This window comes from Coptis chinensis, chromosome 7 (genome assembly GCF_015680905.1).
Source record: "Coptis chinensis isolate HL-2020 chromosome 7, ASM1568090v1, whole genome shotgun sequence".
Lineage (NCBI taxonomy): Eukaryota > Viridiplantae > Streptophyta > Magnoliopsida > Ranunculales > Ranunculaceae > Coptis > Coptis chinensis.
The window spans coordinates 30,802,951-30,820,974 of record NC_141462.1 but is presented as its reverse complement, the minus strand read 5'-3'; the positions used below and the strand labels follow the sequence as shown (position 1 = coordinate 30,820,974).

General features: G+C 35.3%; 1 pseudogene across 1 annotated transcript; it reads right to left on the bottom strand.

Moving 5' to 3' along the window:
* Nucleotides 1–240: 240 nt before the first annotated feature.
* On the bottom strand, nt 241–13,513 carry LOC147487091 (aspartic proteinase 36-like; annotated as a pseudogene). Its single transcript, XR_015202780.1, has 13 exons — nt 13,304–13,513; nt 13,079–13,225; nt 6,667–6,886; nt 6,459–6,588; nt 6,114–6,363; nt 5,805–6,032; nt 2,284–2,438; nt 2,241–2,248; nt 2,060–2,133; nt 1,843–1,939; nt 1,643–1,709; nt 672–743; nt 241–576 (listed from the first exon to the last, which is right to left on the bottom strand). The product of XR_015202780.1 is annotated as an aspartic proteinase 36-like (transcript).
* Between the last annotated feature and the right edge of the window lie 4,511 nt (nt 13,514–18,024).

The window sequence follows — 18,024 nt, the reverse complement described above, 5'->3', positions numbered from 1 at the left end:
AACATTTTCCAGTTTAATCTAGAGAGTGGCCGCATGTTCCTTGTCTTTCTCTATATCGGAAGAGAGCGTCAAGTGAGCCTTCCTTACATTCCTGTTCTGAAAGGAATAACACAACCAGAGAAGTACCTGACAGAAAAAGTCAGAAAATGTTGATGTTGGGATATTTATAGTTTTACACTACACGAACTACATGTTCAACACAATCTATAACTCAGGCATTCCATTATCAACAACAAGAAGGGGAAAAAATCAGACATTATAAGCCAGAGGATAAATTATAAACATGAAATCGCTACAAGTATCAGACTATAAAAAATTACATTGGGGGCACCTAATCACTAGAACAACATCATACAAAATAATATACATCCAATAAAGAATGAGATCACTAAGTTGTTATTCAAAATTACAAAAATCGACACCCAGAAAACATGGAAATATGTACAAGGAAGGAAGCAGCGGCGATTAGCATCAGCTTGTGAAGTTTAGCCTGCGTTGAACTGCTCACACTCAGCTGTCCAGCATTGATGAATTCATTTTTACCAGAAGCCAAGGAGACGTTTACAGATCTTGAACCTGGATTGTAGAAGTTTTGAGGAAAAACCGAAGGTAAATTATGGGAAATTCTAAGTGGATGAAATTTCAATAGATTCTGGGGAACGTATACTCACAGTCGTAGTTAACCCACCCAATTCTTTGATGAGAAATATCATAAACAAAGATCTTATCTTTCAAAACAAGATCTGCAAAAGAAGTGATAATTATCCTCTAATCAACCTTTAATTATGAAAAAAGGTTTTGGTAGATCATGCACAAATGAAAACAGATCACATATCGATAAACAGGGATAGCTAATTACATAAACAGGAGCAGCTAATCTTTCATTTTTTTATTTGACAAATGTATATAACCAATTTTTGAATCTTCAGATGATTTTATAACAAAACATCAGTGGAAGAAAAAGAAAGAAACTTCAACTTTACTTGTCAAATGTGGAGAGGATGTCCAAATGGTTGACATACTCTCCTTTTGTTCTCATTTTCTAACTATTTTTCATGCTCCTTATGGGAATCTAATTACCACAAGGACAAACCTGTGTCCCAGAGATTCAGTGGAGACACCATTTTCTGTCCTTTACATGCCATCACCCCAAACGACAACACAGAAAAGATAGATAACAACCATCCTTTTGTCAGTTAAATTATCTGTAGTGATCCTGACAGGGATCGATACTTACGCCCTTAATATTTTTCAATGCTCAAAACCTACCTGGGGAGAAGTCAAGTTGTGGAAGAAAGTTTAAGACAATTCATCTGTTACCGAATAGCTCAGGAAGCTTCTCCTATGTGCCACAGTAATTATATATTTGAACACATGGATCACACTTTTAAAGTGCACTGTGAGATGCAAATAGCAACATTTGAGTTTTCAACTAGCACATAACCAATACAGAAGACAAAATTAACAGAGATACAAGAAATTTTACTTTGTCACTAAAACTATATTTTCATTATTTGAAAGATTGCATGAAATTCAAGGAATACACCTTTGCACCATGAATATCTAATACAAGATTGCTCTACCAGGTTTAGAACAAAATTAAATATAGAAGAAAGACAAGGCTTTAATCCAATGTTCATACCTCCCAAAATTGTTATTCCCTGACCAGAAACTTTCTGGAAGCCGAGGCACCATAACGCAGCACCATCCTGTAACAAAAAGTTCCGAAAGTTTAGTTAAGGCTTCCATATGACAGAACTATAATGCTTTAAATGCTAAATTCAGCAGCATGTTACATGTATGACTTGAAAATAATGTAAGGGTGAAAGTTGAACAACTCACAACATAACCCTGCTGTATAAGATAATCCTGAGGCTTCAAAACCAGTGATGCACCACCGGCAAAGTTAAAAGTAACCAGAGGAAGTACTTCATCAACGCTGAATAGATATAATAAACTTTCAGAGACAAAGGTCAACAAACTGAGGACAGACTGAACTATCCTAAAGGAGGATACAAAATTAAAATGATAACCGGAATTATATTCCTAGATATACAACCTGCTGGTGACCAGAAAGCACTGGTTTCCTTTTGAAATGAACGAATTCACCGATTGAGAAACAGAAGAAGTTAGCTGCACAAACAAAATTTAAAAAGATGAAGGAAAATAAAGTTGGTTCAACCTGTAACTACACAACTATTTCACCTGCCTCAAAAAGATGAAGTGGTAGAATGAAATACTGAAAGAGCTGACAAATGTACCGCAACAACTTACAACACTGACGAAAAGGATCATAAGCCTCTTCTGCAAGGTATGCTAAAGTTGTCCCAGAATCAACTATTGTTCCTCTATTCCTTGATGTTTGATAAACTGCTGGATCAACGGGAACTATTTGCCCATTAACAGCAATGCTCTGCAGATTCAAATTATAATGAGGCCTGCAAGTTGGAAACAAAAACAATAATATGTGAAAACCTAGCACTTGTATTTAACCATATTTAAACGAACAAGATTACAGAAATCAATAAAATGCTAGATACTAATCAAATACACATCAAAGAGATTGTTAAAGATTGGGTGTTTCCACACAGTACTAGCTTGAGACCGTACATAATAAGTATACCTTCAACAGATAAGATTCAATAACACAGCATATTATATGCCACACCTGGTAGTTTAAACATCTGATGGAAGTAATTCATGAACTCAAACGCAAAATAAGACATGCCCCGTGTACTGTGTACTATAGCTACTAAAAGGAGTTAGCTACATAGTGGAGAAAGTGAAAAATTAGATCTATTAACACAGCTCAACTATAAATGTCACCCGGCACTATGAAGCTCAATGTAGCAGAAAACTCTAGCCTACAAAACAGCGATTGAAATTTTCCACGAGGAAAGCAGCTAACAAGCATGATTCTCAAAACACTAAACGGTAATTAAACTTAAACCCTTAACAACAGTAACTATGAAGGCCGACGACATTCAAGCACTAAAAATGAATGAAAATGACTACACGCACAAAAACAACATGCACACAATGGAATACATAACAGCCAACTAGTATCACCAAACTCTGACGCAAAAGGCAACTTTTTACACCTGAATTAGAAAAGGAGAAATGAGTGCTTAAGGTCTAGCAACACAGACCAAAGCATGCAATACCGGGACGATCTACAAGAACATTTGGCAGGGTGGTCGAGAGAAGGCAGGACTTCGTGGTACGGAATGCGCACGCAATCAGAGTAGGGCTCAAGAAGGACAAAGAAGATCATGTGAAACCACAAGAACTTTGTAAATATCAACGTAAAAACAATCTGTTTTCCCACACTTTCTTTAAGAAATATACCAACTTCAGTAACAACTCAAAAATTTCAATAACAACCGCTACAACACTTTAACTTTCCAAGTAAGCAAAACATGGTTGTAAACGTATTTAATGAGAATAAACCTACAGAAATATGTTGTGTAAACAAAAAACACGTCACCAACTTTCAATCAAAGAACATGAGAACTACAGAAGCACTAGGAAAGACTAGTCAAGCCTTAGCAAAGACGATCCAATAAAAACATCACTCAATTACCCTACGTAAAACAACATAAAGCGAGATCCTACATTCTCATGTTTTTGGGTTCTATTTAATACCCTCGCCATGTGAAGCAAAAACAAGGCTTCAAAACACCATGTAGACTTGTAGAAATTTTGGATTCAAATTGTGCCAAATGCCATAAACATTGTGGAACAATATGTTTTTCATCAGAAAAGGATTTTTTATTTTTGTTAATAGACCACATCTCAAAACACCAAACAAGTCTCCACAAGCTCATTAAACTTTTTCCACCATGCATGGATCATAAGCCTTAAGAGAGGAGACAACCAACCAGCTTTTGATTCCTGCCGAAGTGCCAAGAAGACTAGTAAAGGAAAAGATAACTTTGGATCCTAACAGGAATTTCATTGTTCCAAGTAATTCACCAACCACACGCAACCAACCCAGTATGCCATATAACTACCACTAACTTGTGAGACAAAACTTCATGAAATGTCTCTACTACACTACCACAAAGGGTCATGAACTCATGACGAGAATAAAAAACGGATTCATGAGGTATACCGATGTTTTGGCCTCTCAAGGAGCCTTAACAATCAAGACTTGAATAATTTGACATCTTCTTCAAAAAGTTATGTTTATCTTTCTCAAGCCATGTTAAACAACCATGTGAATAAAGGTCCTTTGCACAAGTCACTATATTCTACTCTATATCATACTACCTTTTACCTTTTTCTTGGTTCTCAAGTTCGCCTCTTATTTCTTGGAGTCATGATTTCTCGGGATCAAAGACATGGGACTCCAAGATCCTATAAAAAGTAGACTTTTTCTGTGGTGTGCTATCATATAACAGCATTATGGTCCTTTATTGCAAGCTAATCACTCAATTGGGGTTTTCCAAGAACAACTAAGGATCTCCTAAGAAATTAGTTTGCTCGACATTGTCCTCAAGCTTACATTGGCTGTGGGGAAATCGAAGACAGGATTTTTTATGCCATCATCAACCTATTATTGTGGGGGTCCAAAACTTAGACATATGACTTAATCAAATTGGATATTGTTTTTGAAAGGATTCTTTAATATATGGTATGAAGCTGTGACCTAGAACCTAGGTGTACCTCCTATAAAATTTTGTTGGGTGGGATTGAACTTTTGTAGCATCTTTGGACTTTTGACAGTTTCATTGTCTTCTTTATGATATGCTACCTCAACTGCTCAATCATCTTACATTGTTTTTCCGTTGAGAACTTGAGATTAATATATTGGCTTATTTTACCAACAAGAAGAGGAATTTTCTAGAAGCTTGTGTCACCACCTAATCATGAGGTTTATCTATCTTTAAACATTTTTTCAAGCCACTCGCTAGCTGCAGCAACAGTAAACAGGTTGCTTTAGGGCCGTTGTGTTTCTTCCGTAAAGGCCCAACTACCCAAAAAGCTTACACATATACACCAGTAAGGTCCACGTTACACAAGAACTTAGTCTTCCTCAGTTCCAGTTACCACAGTGATTGGAAGCCGTTACTCGAGGAAAGCACAACGACCGAGGTAGAGACTAGTTACCAGTAACCAAAATGGAGATGGTTGATGGCTTTGACCTATTGTGTCAGTGTTCGGAATTGACCCAAAAGATACTGAGGAGCTACCTAAACCATATAGGCATTGCAGGTCACTTGCAATGGTATGTTTGTAGGATTTATCCGAGACCTCCCTCTTCCACACCACATATCCCTACGACCTTAATTGGCTTATTCTTAATGATCCTGATTTCCACATTTAATTCAGGGAGTTGATCTTCGACCACAAGTCCAGTATTTAATTATAGTGCTTTTACTTATTTCATTATAACGTGCTAGTGCTATTAAAGGAGTTAATAACATGTGTGACGAAACGGTATATGGTGAGTGTCCAGTTACAACGTTCAGTAAGATATAGATCCATAAAACACAGTCAAAGACAGTGGAACCACGCAAAAAATGAAGCAAATCTAAACGGACCCCCTTACTCTTTAATAGAAACTATAATATGAGTGTAAGAGAAGATAATAAGTTACGCTAGGAAAAGACTAAAGACCCATCCCGTGACCACATTCATCTCGTATGAAAGAGAGCCAGAGACAAGTTTGTCAAATTAAATCCAGTAAGTTATGTATTAAATATTCTGACAATTACAATGTGACGATGATAAGAATATAGAAGTACGCAACCACAGAGATACACAAATAATAGTAAAAACTTGGATAAATAGATACATACTGTGATGGGACGAGTGGACTATACACAATCCCAGGTTCAACAATCTCCCCAAGGACCAATATGCCGCCACCGTTGTCTTCCCCTTTCAAACAATGGGAGAAGACTCTGGGTGAAATTCCACGCGAAGATAGTTGTGAAATGACAGACAACTCGTTTTGTCCAAATCCAAATATTCCGTCTACTGCTCTATCAGACTTTGTTAAGTCCCCAGACTGATAGTTGCTACACCTGTTTCAAACACAACACTATTTCAAATGCAAAGCCGAAAACAAAACAAGAAAGACATTTAACAAAGTCATGACAACAAACCCGAAAACAATGGAAGCAGAAGAATTAGCTGTTGAAGAATCCCCAGTGACCGAATCAAAATACAACATATCCGACACAAAGTACCCTGAAGTCCCCTCCCATCTCCATACTGGAACGAATAACTGCACTGAGAGTCTTGAGATGCGCACCCAGCTTCAGCAGTTTGAACAGCCGAATTACATACACTATCCGCACAAGACACTAATGACGCAGATCCTGAGCTTTGAGGATTATAAAACTCGAGCTGGATCTGCAACACACAAAATACACTTTCCTTAATACCAACAACAATAACACAATAAAAATTGGAAAAGAAAAATGAGGTTAATGGAAAGAAAACTTAACACCAAGTCCACTGGATTTTGGGCAACCTTGACATGAATCACAAGTAACCCACAAGATATCACTTCCAGTATCAATCTGTACGTAAAATTCTTTAGCTGGAGAACCTAACTTAACTCTTGTGAAGTACAGCCTATAAAAAACCAATCCACCAATAAGTCAAAATTTCCAAAAGTCAACTACCCATTCAAGAAAATGTTGTAAAGATTACCCAACAGTGAAGGGGTCAGAAGAACCATCAACAGGAAATCAATAACACCATTGTTGTTATTAACAATAGAAGTTTGAAGCATTCTACCATGACGTAAACGATCATAATCTTTAAGTTGATTTAACTCAACAGCTCCATTATGAAATGATCTTTCCAAGGTAAGCGTTGCAGGAAAACCAGCGTAAACTAAAACTGATGGCAAGAAAATTGAACAGAGAAGAAAAGATTATTATACTACTACTACAAGTGAATAGAAATGCCGGCATTTTGGTGATATTTCGTTTAGTCACGAGATGAATGGTGAATGATGATGAGGAACATTTATCTCTTCTTTGAGGCCCGTCCTCTTTTCTTTAAAGAAAAGAAAGGAAGAAGAAGAAGAGAGGTGACTTTGTTTTTTTATGTTTGCGGAAATGACACAGATGTTTCAAAAGTGCGTACGATAAACGCTTTTATATTTTTTTTGGTTCTTTTGAACAAAATTTTCAGTCATCGTCTGATTGATTGGAATTGATGATTACGTGTTAAATTTTCCAAGGAAATTATGTTGTATATTCTTTTGGAAATACTTACACGTTGTTGCAATTAAGGAGAGACACAAGTTCATTTGGAATTTATAGTAGATTATTACTAGTACATGTCCTTGGTTCATCTAGAATTCTAGATCCTGAATTCTGGTCGACAAAAGAATTGGTAAGTTTGGACGCTTTAAGATTAGTTGGTGACACTTTGTACAAATGCTTTATAAACTTCATTTCAAGGTAGGCAGGTGGGAAAATCATTCAAAAGAGTGGTTTTGGTAGTGACGTTATAATTGAGTAGTGAGTACTTTATGCTGGTCAGGATAGTTATTTCAGAAATGAGGAAAGTCGGCACACATACATAGTTTTGGAGCACCAAAGAACGTTGAACAAGGTTATGCTGGACTGCTGGAGCACTTTAGACTAAAGAGGTGGTTAGTAATCCACTTTTTCTAATGACAAATATAACCTTCTCTTTTGAAGTGAGGAGACTGGAGAAATCACAAAGTCTAAATCTAAATGTAGCTTTCCGCTGCTGTGCTAAAATGAAGGCGACATCAGATTTGAATTATTCAAACAATGACTTTGACTGAAAGTTGCTAGGTATATAGCAAAGAAAAATGAAAATCATACACTGAGTAAATGCTTACTTTGGCACTTCAGGGCACAGCAGTTCAAACAATGGAATCGCATCCGAAGGTGATGAACTGATGATTCCCTTGGAAGCAAATGAGTAAAACCTCAAATCAAGGCCCAAAATATCGAATTCGGTGAATATTTCGAAGTATTAAAAAACTGATATATATCGGAAATATCGGAGATATCCATTTTTTTTTTATTGACTAGTCAAATTTTTTTTGTATGTCGATTATATTGGAAATATCATTGATTATATCGAAAATATATTCAATATATCGGTCAAAGTCAACAATATTTGGTCAAAGTCAATAATATCAATCAAAGTCAACAATTTATATCGGATATATCGTATATAACGGTCGATATATATCGTTATATCGGAATTGCGATATATATCGAAAAAAAAAAAGAATTTAGTATTAGGTTGAAATATATCAAATATATATATATATGTATAAAAAAACGATATATATCAGATATATCAGCGATATTTTGGGCCTTGCCTCAAATGAGAAAAATGAATCACTAAAACATCAAATGTTCACATGTCAACACAAAGTCAAATGCTTACTTTAGCTCAAATATTCACTCGAAACACCATAATATAATCGTGAGAGATAGAAGATTAGAAGATTTGATGAAAGAGAGAAATATTTATGTGTGCCTATTCTTCTCTATTGTAAAAGAAGTGAGAACTTCAATTATTTGGCGGACAAGATACTAAAGAAGACTGTTGGATGGAAGGCCAGGTCTTATCACATTTTACCCGAGCGAGTATTAATTAAACAGAAAATTGAGTATAGGTACACAGCCGCAAATTTTTTAAGTTAAAAGGAAATAGAAAAAAAAAATCGTTTTTCCTCCATAAAAACTGAAATTTGACATCTGTCTCAAATTTCAAACTGAATTTTACAATTTTGACCTCTTTTATTAGCTCCAACTAAAAAAGCAACTACCAACAAAAAAAAATGCTACGAACTAAATCAGTTACCAAAAGAGTAGTGGGTTAATCAAAATAACTAAAATTCATCCGAAATTTACAAAATTCCAATTAAAAGTGAGATGAATTTCTGAGAGACCAAAACAATGTGAAAAACATCAACTTCAAAAATGGAAAAAAGGTATGTTGATTACAACTAATTTCAATACAGCTTTAGCAGTTTAAAATGCATCTCTGATAATTTTGAATAACATGTTTAAGTTTGTTTGATGTAATTCAAATTGTGAAATTGTGAAAGGACAAATGGTTTTTTTTTTATAAGACAATTGTATTATTTGATTGCAGCACATCTTGGAGCAATACACACGCACCCTTGCCTGATGAATGGCCTCGATTGACGCACACACCTACAGCTTGCACACAGTAGATTTTCTTATTATTTATTTGTGGAAGAAATTAGCAGTTACAAATGAAAGGGTAAAAAGGAGAAATAAGAAGTTTTAAAAACAGTTAATACACCTAAAAAGTGACGTGTTGCTAAAATTGGAGTAGAATCAAAAGATAGTATTGGTCTTTCTCTAGACAAAAAGCACGCTAAAGAAAGTGTCTGGAACCCAATTTCTTGATTAATTAAAAGAGTAGCACAAGATATTCCAACCAACATCATGAGTAGGTACCACCTTCCTCTATAAATTTGTGATAAGTTGCATGGTATTGCCAGAAATTTTTGGTGGCATGAGAGGGAAGATGCAAAGCCTGCCATACTCTCAGCTACGATTACGAGCAAAGCTAGTATGGAAGCTTATGAAAAACAATGACTCTCTGGTCTAGATTTTTGAAAGGCCTTTACAGAAAATGGTGGTTGCATAAAGACATGTATAATTTATCTCTAAACTGCTCTTATCTTTGGAGAGGTGATAAACAAATAAATGCTACACAATTATGTCCACATTTATCTTAGATTGTCTAGATAATTGTTATATATTCTTTTGATTAGTCTGTTTCAATTTGGTTTTATAGAAATCGGCGTATAAATACGATGAAACAGGGCTAAGACTAGGAACTTTCTGGGTTTTAAGATCCTCATGGCTTAATGAGAGAGAGCATACACCATATAAGGTTGGAAACATCATGTATGAGACATTTTGAGCGTTGTAAAAGTCGATGCACTGCAGATCTAGGTTAAGGGGTGCACTCCCCTAGTTAGCCTAATCGAGCAAGACGCCCTTTCCTAATTTCTTGAGAAATTCTGGAGACTTTCAATTTCGAGAAACCGCCGTGCTCACTCGCTTGGAGATCAAAATAGACAGTTCTAATAAGACTAAACACCAAAAGATAGGTTCCTAAAGCAGTCCCTACTCGTGCATGCCCTAGAGAAACTCTATATAAACAAAGGAGAATGAGTAATGGGGAGCTCTCCAAAACACAAGATTAAAATCTGAGAGAAAAGGAAGAAGAAAAGAGAGAGAACATGAGAGAGAGGCCGAGAGAGAGAAGGAACCAAGTAAAAGGAGAGGAACCTCAACCCGGTAACAACAAAGTTATATCTTAAGAAAGGTTGAGGTTGAGAGCAACATAGGGCGAGACAAGGAGGCAGAAACTAGAAAAGGGAAGACCCGAACCCACTGTTTACATGAGTTCACTTATCATTTACCTTAGTTTTTGTCTATTCATTATCATGTGTAGCTAAATCCAAGCTAGGGCTTAGATGAAGCCCTAGACTTGCGTAGATTTATACTGTTGAATTGGTTAAATATTCTCCAACTTAACGATTAAACTTGATTGTTTTCATATTGATTTTAGTAAAATACTTTCATTAATTATATCTTGCATGTTAAATTGCATGACTTGACTAGTTAATAGTTAGATAAATATTCTGTTATTATCAAAGTATTGACTTTATCGTTTATGTAAACTTGTGAGAAGTCGTGCTATAAGATCGAGACAACTTTTGCTAGGAGTTTATATTCTCAATCATTTGCTGAAATTCAATCAAACCAATATATAGATTTATATAAGAGCTCAACGGTCACACCTTCGAGAAAGCTAAAGTTACATTTCCCTCATGTTACTCGTAACTAAAAGAGAACTTTAAACTGATTTGACCTTGATAATCTACAACAGTCTAAGGTGGATTCGAATGCCTTAGTATTTTCTTCATTAATAATTACATATAAGTTTTATTATTTTAATAGTTTAACTAGCTTTAGTTAATAATTACTATTCCTATAAACAAATATAGTTCGGATTAGGTTAAGTAGTATTTTAATATCCAATTGTACCCAACACACACTCTCTGTGGAATCGACCTCGTATTTGCACACCTACTACAATAGACCTTGTGCGCTAGCTAGCGAGTATTATAATTAAAATAGGATTTAATTAGTCTCTTTATTTAGACCGATTAAATTTTCTATCAAGAGGTGTATGCAAGCATCTGAAAGTGGTTCAAGATAACTCCATATGTTCAGAGATTATTTTTACTCAAATGATAGTCAAAGTCAAACATTTGATCATTTTAGGAACTTGCTCTTGGGATCTCGATAGGTTAGGAGAGATGTTTCCTAGCTAGCACTACACCATAACAGGCTATTTGCAACGGCAAAAAACCGTTGCTAATAATTTTTGCAATGCTTTTTAAAGCGTTGCAAATATGGCGCGGTAAAGTAAAAGTGTTGGAAATATTTGCAACGATTAATAAGCGTTGCAAACAGAAATTTCCCCAACGGTTATTAACCGTTGCAAACATAAATTTCCAACGCTTTTTATAACTATTTCGTACACAAATTTAAAACCTTTGCTACGGTTTTTGATTTCACAAACGCTTTTTAAGCGTTAGTAATTTGCTAAAAATATTACCAACGGTTCTTAACTGTTGCAAAGTTGTTAGTAAATTTAAAAAAAATAATTTAAAAGTCGTTTGTAACGGTTTTAAACTGTTGCTGATAAAAAAAATCTAATATATTTTGTAGCGAGACCAGCTAAACCTACAATAAATAGATATTACTGTGTGCCAGTATTCATAGCCACGCTCACACACATATACAATATGGTGTATCACACTAACAAATAGAAAGTCATATACCTGTCAAGGAGGTCCGAACACAGTTATTCAAACTTGGCCCTAATAAGAATTTGAGAATGTATCTAAGCCCAGACTTTAGCAGCAGTTCAAATTTAAGGCTTTAAACTCGATCAACTACTAGAGAACTCTTAAAAAATATATATAAGAGCATTCAATAGCCACTCTAATCCAGTCACACAGGCAATAATGAAAACCTTCATGGATACTATATTGCAATAAAGTTTTATCATAACTCTGAATTTTGAGGATGAAACTATATCAACCTGATTTCGAAATCATATCAAACTAAAGAAATTACTAAACTAATCAAGAATTTTCAGTAATCTTTAAGGAACAAAAGCTGATCCCACAAAGACCATTACTCTAGATAGATTCCCATATTATGTGAAGATATAATACAATTTCTTCATATACAAGAGTGGTGTTAAATTACCAAAATCAGCCAGGAGATTTCATTTCAGAGTACATGCTTGAGATTGAGACCTTGAGTTCTCGTAATTCTTGGATCTGGTGCTTTCCTGACAAGGAACTATTGAGCTTTTGGACAGAGAAACACTAATATGTTCTTTGTGTAGTTTATTCCTATCAGGATGCTCTTTGTCCAATTCAAACCTATTACAAGACAAGGAACAAATCGAGTAATGTTGGCATGAACTGAAAAGCTGATAATTTGCATATAGCCGGTATGTGAAGCAAATATAAAGGTTCCAACTCTTACAACTGCCTACATTAAAATGGAAAACATGTTTTTCAAATTAAGGGACGTTCCATGGTCATTAACAATAAGAAGTGCTTGCGGGAACATTTAGAGAATAAAAAAGTGATGGTCGAATTACACTACTTATTTATCAACAAAAAGAGAAGGGAAAGGAAAACTACTTTCACCATTATACCTGAGCTGAAATCTCTTCAGCAGCATTTGCATAAAACAAATAGATTAAAAAAATAGAAGCAAAATCATTATCATGATTGTACCTCAATAATCATATCATGGCTTAATTAATGTCATGACTTAAACATTTCAGATGAACCAATTATAGGTTCAACATCCAGCACCAAAACTGTTTTATCCTATATGTGCAAGCTTAATCAAAGTCAAAATTACAACTTTACAAGTCTGCAAAGTAAACTTCCGAATTGGAACAAAACCTTAAAAACAGTAATTAGTTATAATAATAACAATTATGATACCATTACTGATGGTCAACAAATAATGACCATACTTACATCAGCAATTAGAGGGCACAAAATATCTTCTTGGCCATATTGTTTACTAGCAACAACAGCTTTCATGCGGAGAACAACTTCATCCTTGTTCCTTACATCCATAATCTCTGAACCTTCCTCTACCAACTCATCTAAAAGTTCAATTGCCTGAAAAAATAAATATACAAAAAAGTTTCAATTCATACACTTTATCAAGATGAGTTCTTTCCAAGTATAAATACAAACCTTAGTAATAGCTTTAGTATATCCACTAATAATTTCACTCGGGTGCATTCTCGACCTGATAAGCTCCTCAGCATTTTGTAAAAGTTCCCCAGAAAATGATATCGTTAGATTAGCTCCATCACCAATTTCCTCCATTGCCTTTCCAACTAACACCAATATCTTTGTTGTAGGATGATGGACCTCGAGTTCATTCACTATTTGTACCGGCATCATTTGTAATGAATAACTTATCCAAATGATTAATTACCATCTTGTTTAGGCCCGAAGAACCCAACTCGCTATAAAGAGAAAGTGCAAATGGTTTACCTCAATGATGTAGGAACCGTTATTTCAGAATGAATATTTCTACAAACCGCGAACACCACGCGCAATGGAATTAAAGGGTGTCCACGATTTGTGATTGGAAAACATACATTTGAATCCGATTTAGATAACTCTGAGAATCCAAGCTTTATAAATCCGAATCAACAATCAACCCCTTGATCTTCTGTTGTATTCCTTTAGAATAGATTGGACGTTGTGTGGGCAACGATCTACCAATCCCCTTCTTTCTCACAAAGCTAGATCTAATTTTTGGATCTATCTTTCCTTGCCCCTTTTTCTAATACAGTGAATAGTAAATTTCGGCCAGAGAGAGATTATTCTATTTATAGGCTACAACAGGGACCATGAGAAGAAATTAGGGTTGGGCCTCCTGACTGGCTTGGGCTTCCCATGTTCGCCCAGAACACACGACCCAAGTCCGTCAACAAATGGCTTATTCCACTAAAGGCTATTATTGCACTACCGCCCTAATCCCAAATTACATGTCAGCATTTATGGGCTCCATATTATATGCTCGTTGATCTCCCCGTGTTTAAGATATCGAATGTCCATTGATTAAGTCAAGTTACTGACAACTACATTTTTCAACTTCTTATGTCCTTGAGTAGTACCACTCAACCTCATTGTCATGTCGGAATAAATCCACCTGCAGGGTTTACATGACAATCTTTTTGAGCTCCTCAAAGGGACATCATCAATCGACTTCTTCTTGGACTCTTAATTCCTTCTATAATCAACAGCACACCTTACATATAATGTCATTACCCAATTCATCGAGTTTGTTGATTCACAAATGAATCTCACTCATTGATGATTTAAAGTAATATATAATGCACATAAGTGCCCGTTATTATATCCGGATTAAGAGGACAAGCATCCATAATAACATAGGTGTTTGTTCTCTTATATAGTCAGTATAAGGAGAAACAACCTCACTTGGTCCTGTTCAATACACACAAAGTGTACTAATATAATCCTATAGTCAAGATAGACTAATACCAGATTATACTACAACCATACCAATGGTTTGTCCAAATCCATTTAGGTTGTGAACGATTACTTATACTTTATAAGGTACTGATGATATGATCTTATGCGTGTTCACACCATATCATCTACAACATAAAGTATTAGACACATGCATATAACTAATAACATATATAATATGCATAACATTTGCCCATATGATTCTCATTCAAAATATAAAAAATTAGAGTTATTACAAAAGTAATGCTTTTAGTATATAACCCTATCAAATGAATGCCACTCTGATTAGAAACTCAACATTGTCTTTCATATCTCCAATCCTCGAATATATAGTCTCCATCACTTTTGGAATAATCCCACCACTACGCCTCTCCTGTATAATTGGTTCCCATAGTGTAAGTCTTTCCAGAACCAGTCTAATCCAGACACCCAAACACAACAACATTTTAATATCATACAAATTAATAACCAACACAAGCTACAAACTAAAAAAAAACAACAACTAACTATACCTGGCCATAAGCAAGAACAGTGACATTGTAACTAACCATAGAATAGTGCATCAACCAACGGAGCATAATCGCAGAACTGTCCACCATTCTCCCTCCTCCTTTATCCGGGCTTGGGACTGGCAGCGCAAAAACTTTCATTACTTTGCACTGGCGGAGTTAAAAATGGGGTTGATTGTTTTGAGTATTTCGAGATTAAATTTATTGTTGGGTATTATGAAGGTATGCACGGAGACACCCGTGTATATAATTTTCTTCTGATGCGTGGTATGCACTAACACATATGCATACCGTACACAAGTGCATACCATTTTCTTGTGATGTTTGGTATGCACACACATTTGTGCATACCTAAAGCGGTATGTTGAGACACCTGTGGATACTGTACCATTTCTTGTGATGCTTAGTATGCACCCCTATTTTTATTCCCATTTTTAATTAAATATATATAAAGTTAAGTAGTAATAATAATAATAATAATAATAATAAGGATAAATATAAAAGAAGAGAGATAAAATGTGGGGAGAGAGAGAAAGGGTTTGGCTATAACCGAACCCTCTTTCGCTCCCTCTTTGATATTTTCGGGGGTTTCAAAAAAAATAATAAAAAATATGTGCTCTAAAAGAAAGAGAGAGAAAGAGCTAGCTTACGGTTGTGGGAGAGATAAAAGCCGGAGGAAGAAGACAATCTTTGTATACGCGCAACAGTGTGACTTTGTTTCATTTCTTTTCATTGGTTTTCGCTTTTCTGATCAATTTGCAAGTGAGTAGATATAACACCCGGCTATTTTTATTTATTATTTTTATAATATATGATTAATATTAATATTATAATAAATAAAATAAAACAAATAGGATAAAGATTAGTGGAGAGAGAAAACATGGGTAAAGAGGACAAACCCTCTTCCCTATTTGCGGGGGTTTTGAAAAAAAAAACACATAGAGGAGTTTACACAAGAGTTTTTACATGGAGAGAAAAGGGAGTTTGAAAACAAAGAGGAAAAAGGGAGAAATTTTTCTAAAGATCTACTTAGAAGAGAAGGAAGATTGCGCTTCAGGTTTTACAACAAACAAGTTTCCGTTTAACAGGTAAGTAGATATTTTCAACTATTTAGATTTTCTACCATGACATCAATTTTCAAAGTGGGCGTGTTGTTGATATTTTGTTTACTATTGTTAATATTAATTTTGGTTAATTTGGTTATCACAACTCAAAACAAGTTATAGTAGATAGCAATGAAGAAAAAGGGGAATCGACCTTTCATCTTAGAAAGATTTCTTAGTGTCAGTTATATATATATATACATCATTTTAATTATGCCAAATTGGGTTTGATTATTGTTGGTTTTATATTGACTAATGTGATGTGGATCTATCTGATCAAATTTGGGGTTTATTGTTCTGTTTTGGAGTTTGATTGTTTTGATCGCTTGAATTGGTGTTGATGATATTTGTAATCAGTAGATTATTGAGTGATGTTGAAGCTTTGATATTGGTCACTAATGGAGGTCGAGATTTAGATATGTTTTTGAGGGAGGGTTTTTGAGTTGATGATTTAGTATTTTTGATTAATTAAAGTTATTGGGTTTTTCACCTTAACCAATTGGATATAAAGGAATGAATGCCTCTCATAGAAAAGATTACAACAAGGATAACTAATTGGAAGTCAAGATGCTTGTCACATGCAGGGAGATTGGAACTAATACATTCTGTGTTAGCTACATTTCATGTTTATTGGGCACAAACCTTTACTCTCCCTAATGTGGTTATGGAACAAATAACAACAATCTGTAACATATTCTTATGGAGTGCCCTAGAGATGTCTAAGAAGATCCAACATGCTAGTAAGAAAAACATAGCCAAAACAAAGAAGGAAGGGGGCTTGAACATTCTAAATCTTAAAGTTTGGAATAAAGCAGCTTATTGTGGGTTGGTGTTTAAGATAGCAAGGATAGAAGAGAGCATATGGGCGCAGTGATTGTTCATGGGTTTGGAGGAATGTACTTGACACTAGGAAGATTGCAATTCGATTTATCAAGTATAGCATTGCAACAGGTGAAACTATCTCTTTATGGCATGACCCGTGGATTGATGTCATTATTCTAAACACTTTACAAGAGGCTAAAGACCATCTCCATCTTCCTAATGATGCTCGAGTAAGCTCCCTGATTTCTGATGGAGGTTGGAATGAAGTGGTGCAGAATCTCCCTCAAGGTGAACTGAAGAGTAAAATAACTAATACAGAGATAAATGGTTATATACAAGAGGACAGAATTATTTGGTCACCCTGCACTACTAGAGTTCACAACAAAGTCAAAGATATGATGCGATCAAAACACCAAAAGCTAAAGTGAAGTGGTACAATATGCATGGTGTGGGGGGGAAATAGTGATTCCCAAGCACTTTTTCACCTCATGGCAATTGTTTTTAGGGAGTCTCCCTACTCAGGATAGGCTGATTCAATTCAAAAGAAAATATTACAACATTCTTCATGTTGCCTGTGTGGAGGACCCGAGAGAACTCCAAACACTTCTTCTTCATTTGTAATTACACTTTCGGTCAATGCGGGCAAGTGTGAAGCACCATTGGGCTTAAGCTATCCGACTCAAAATGTAAACAGAGAGTGGCATCTCCTTATGAGGATGTGTAGCAACAATAGCTTAGAAGCAGAACTGCTCAAAGCCTATATTTGTGCAACCATCTCTTACATTTGGAATGAAAGAAATTTCAGGAGCTTCAGGAACACTAAACTACCATGGCAAAAGGTAGGGATAGACTCCTCGAGAAGACATGAAGAAGTATCTACAAGAGAAATTGGTTGTAGTTAAGGATGTTCTTGGTGCAAGAGTATTCTTTGAATAGATTGGGAATAAGAGTAGAGTTTCAACCTCTTAACCTTAAG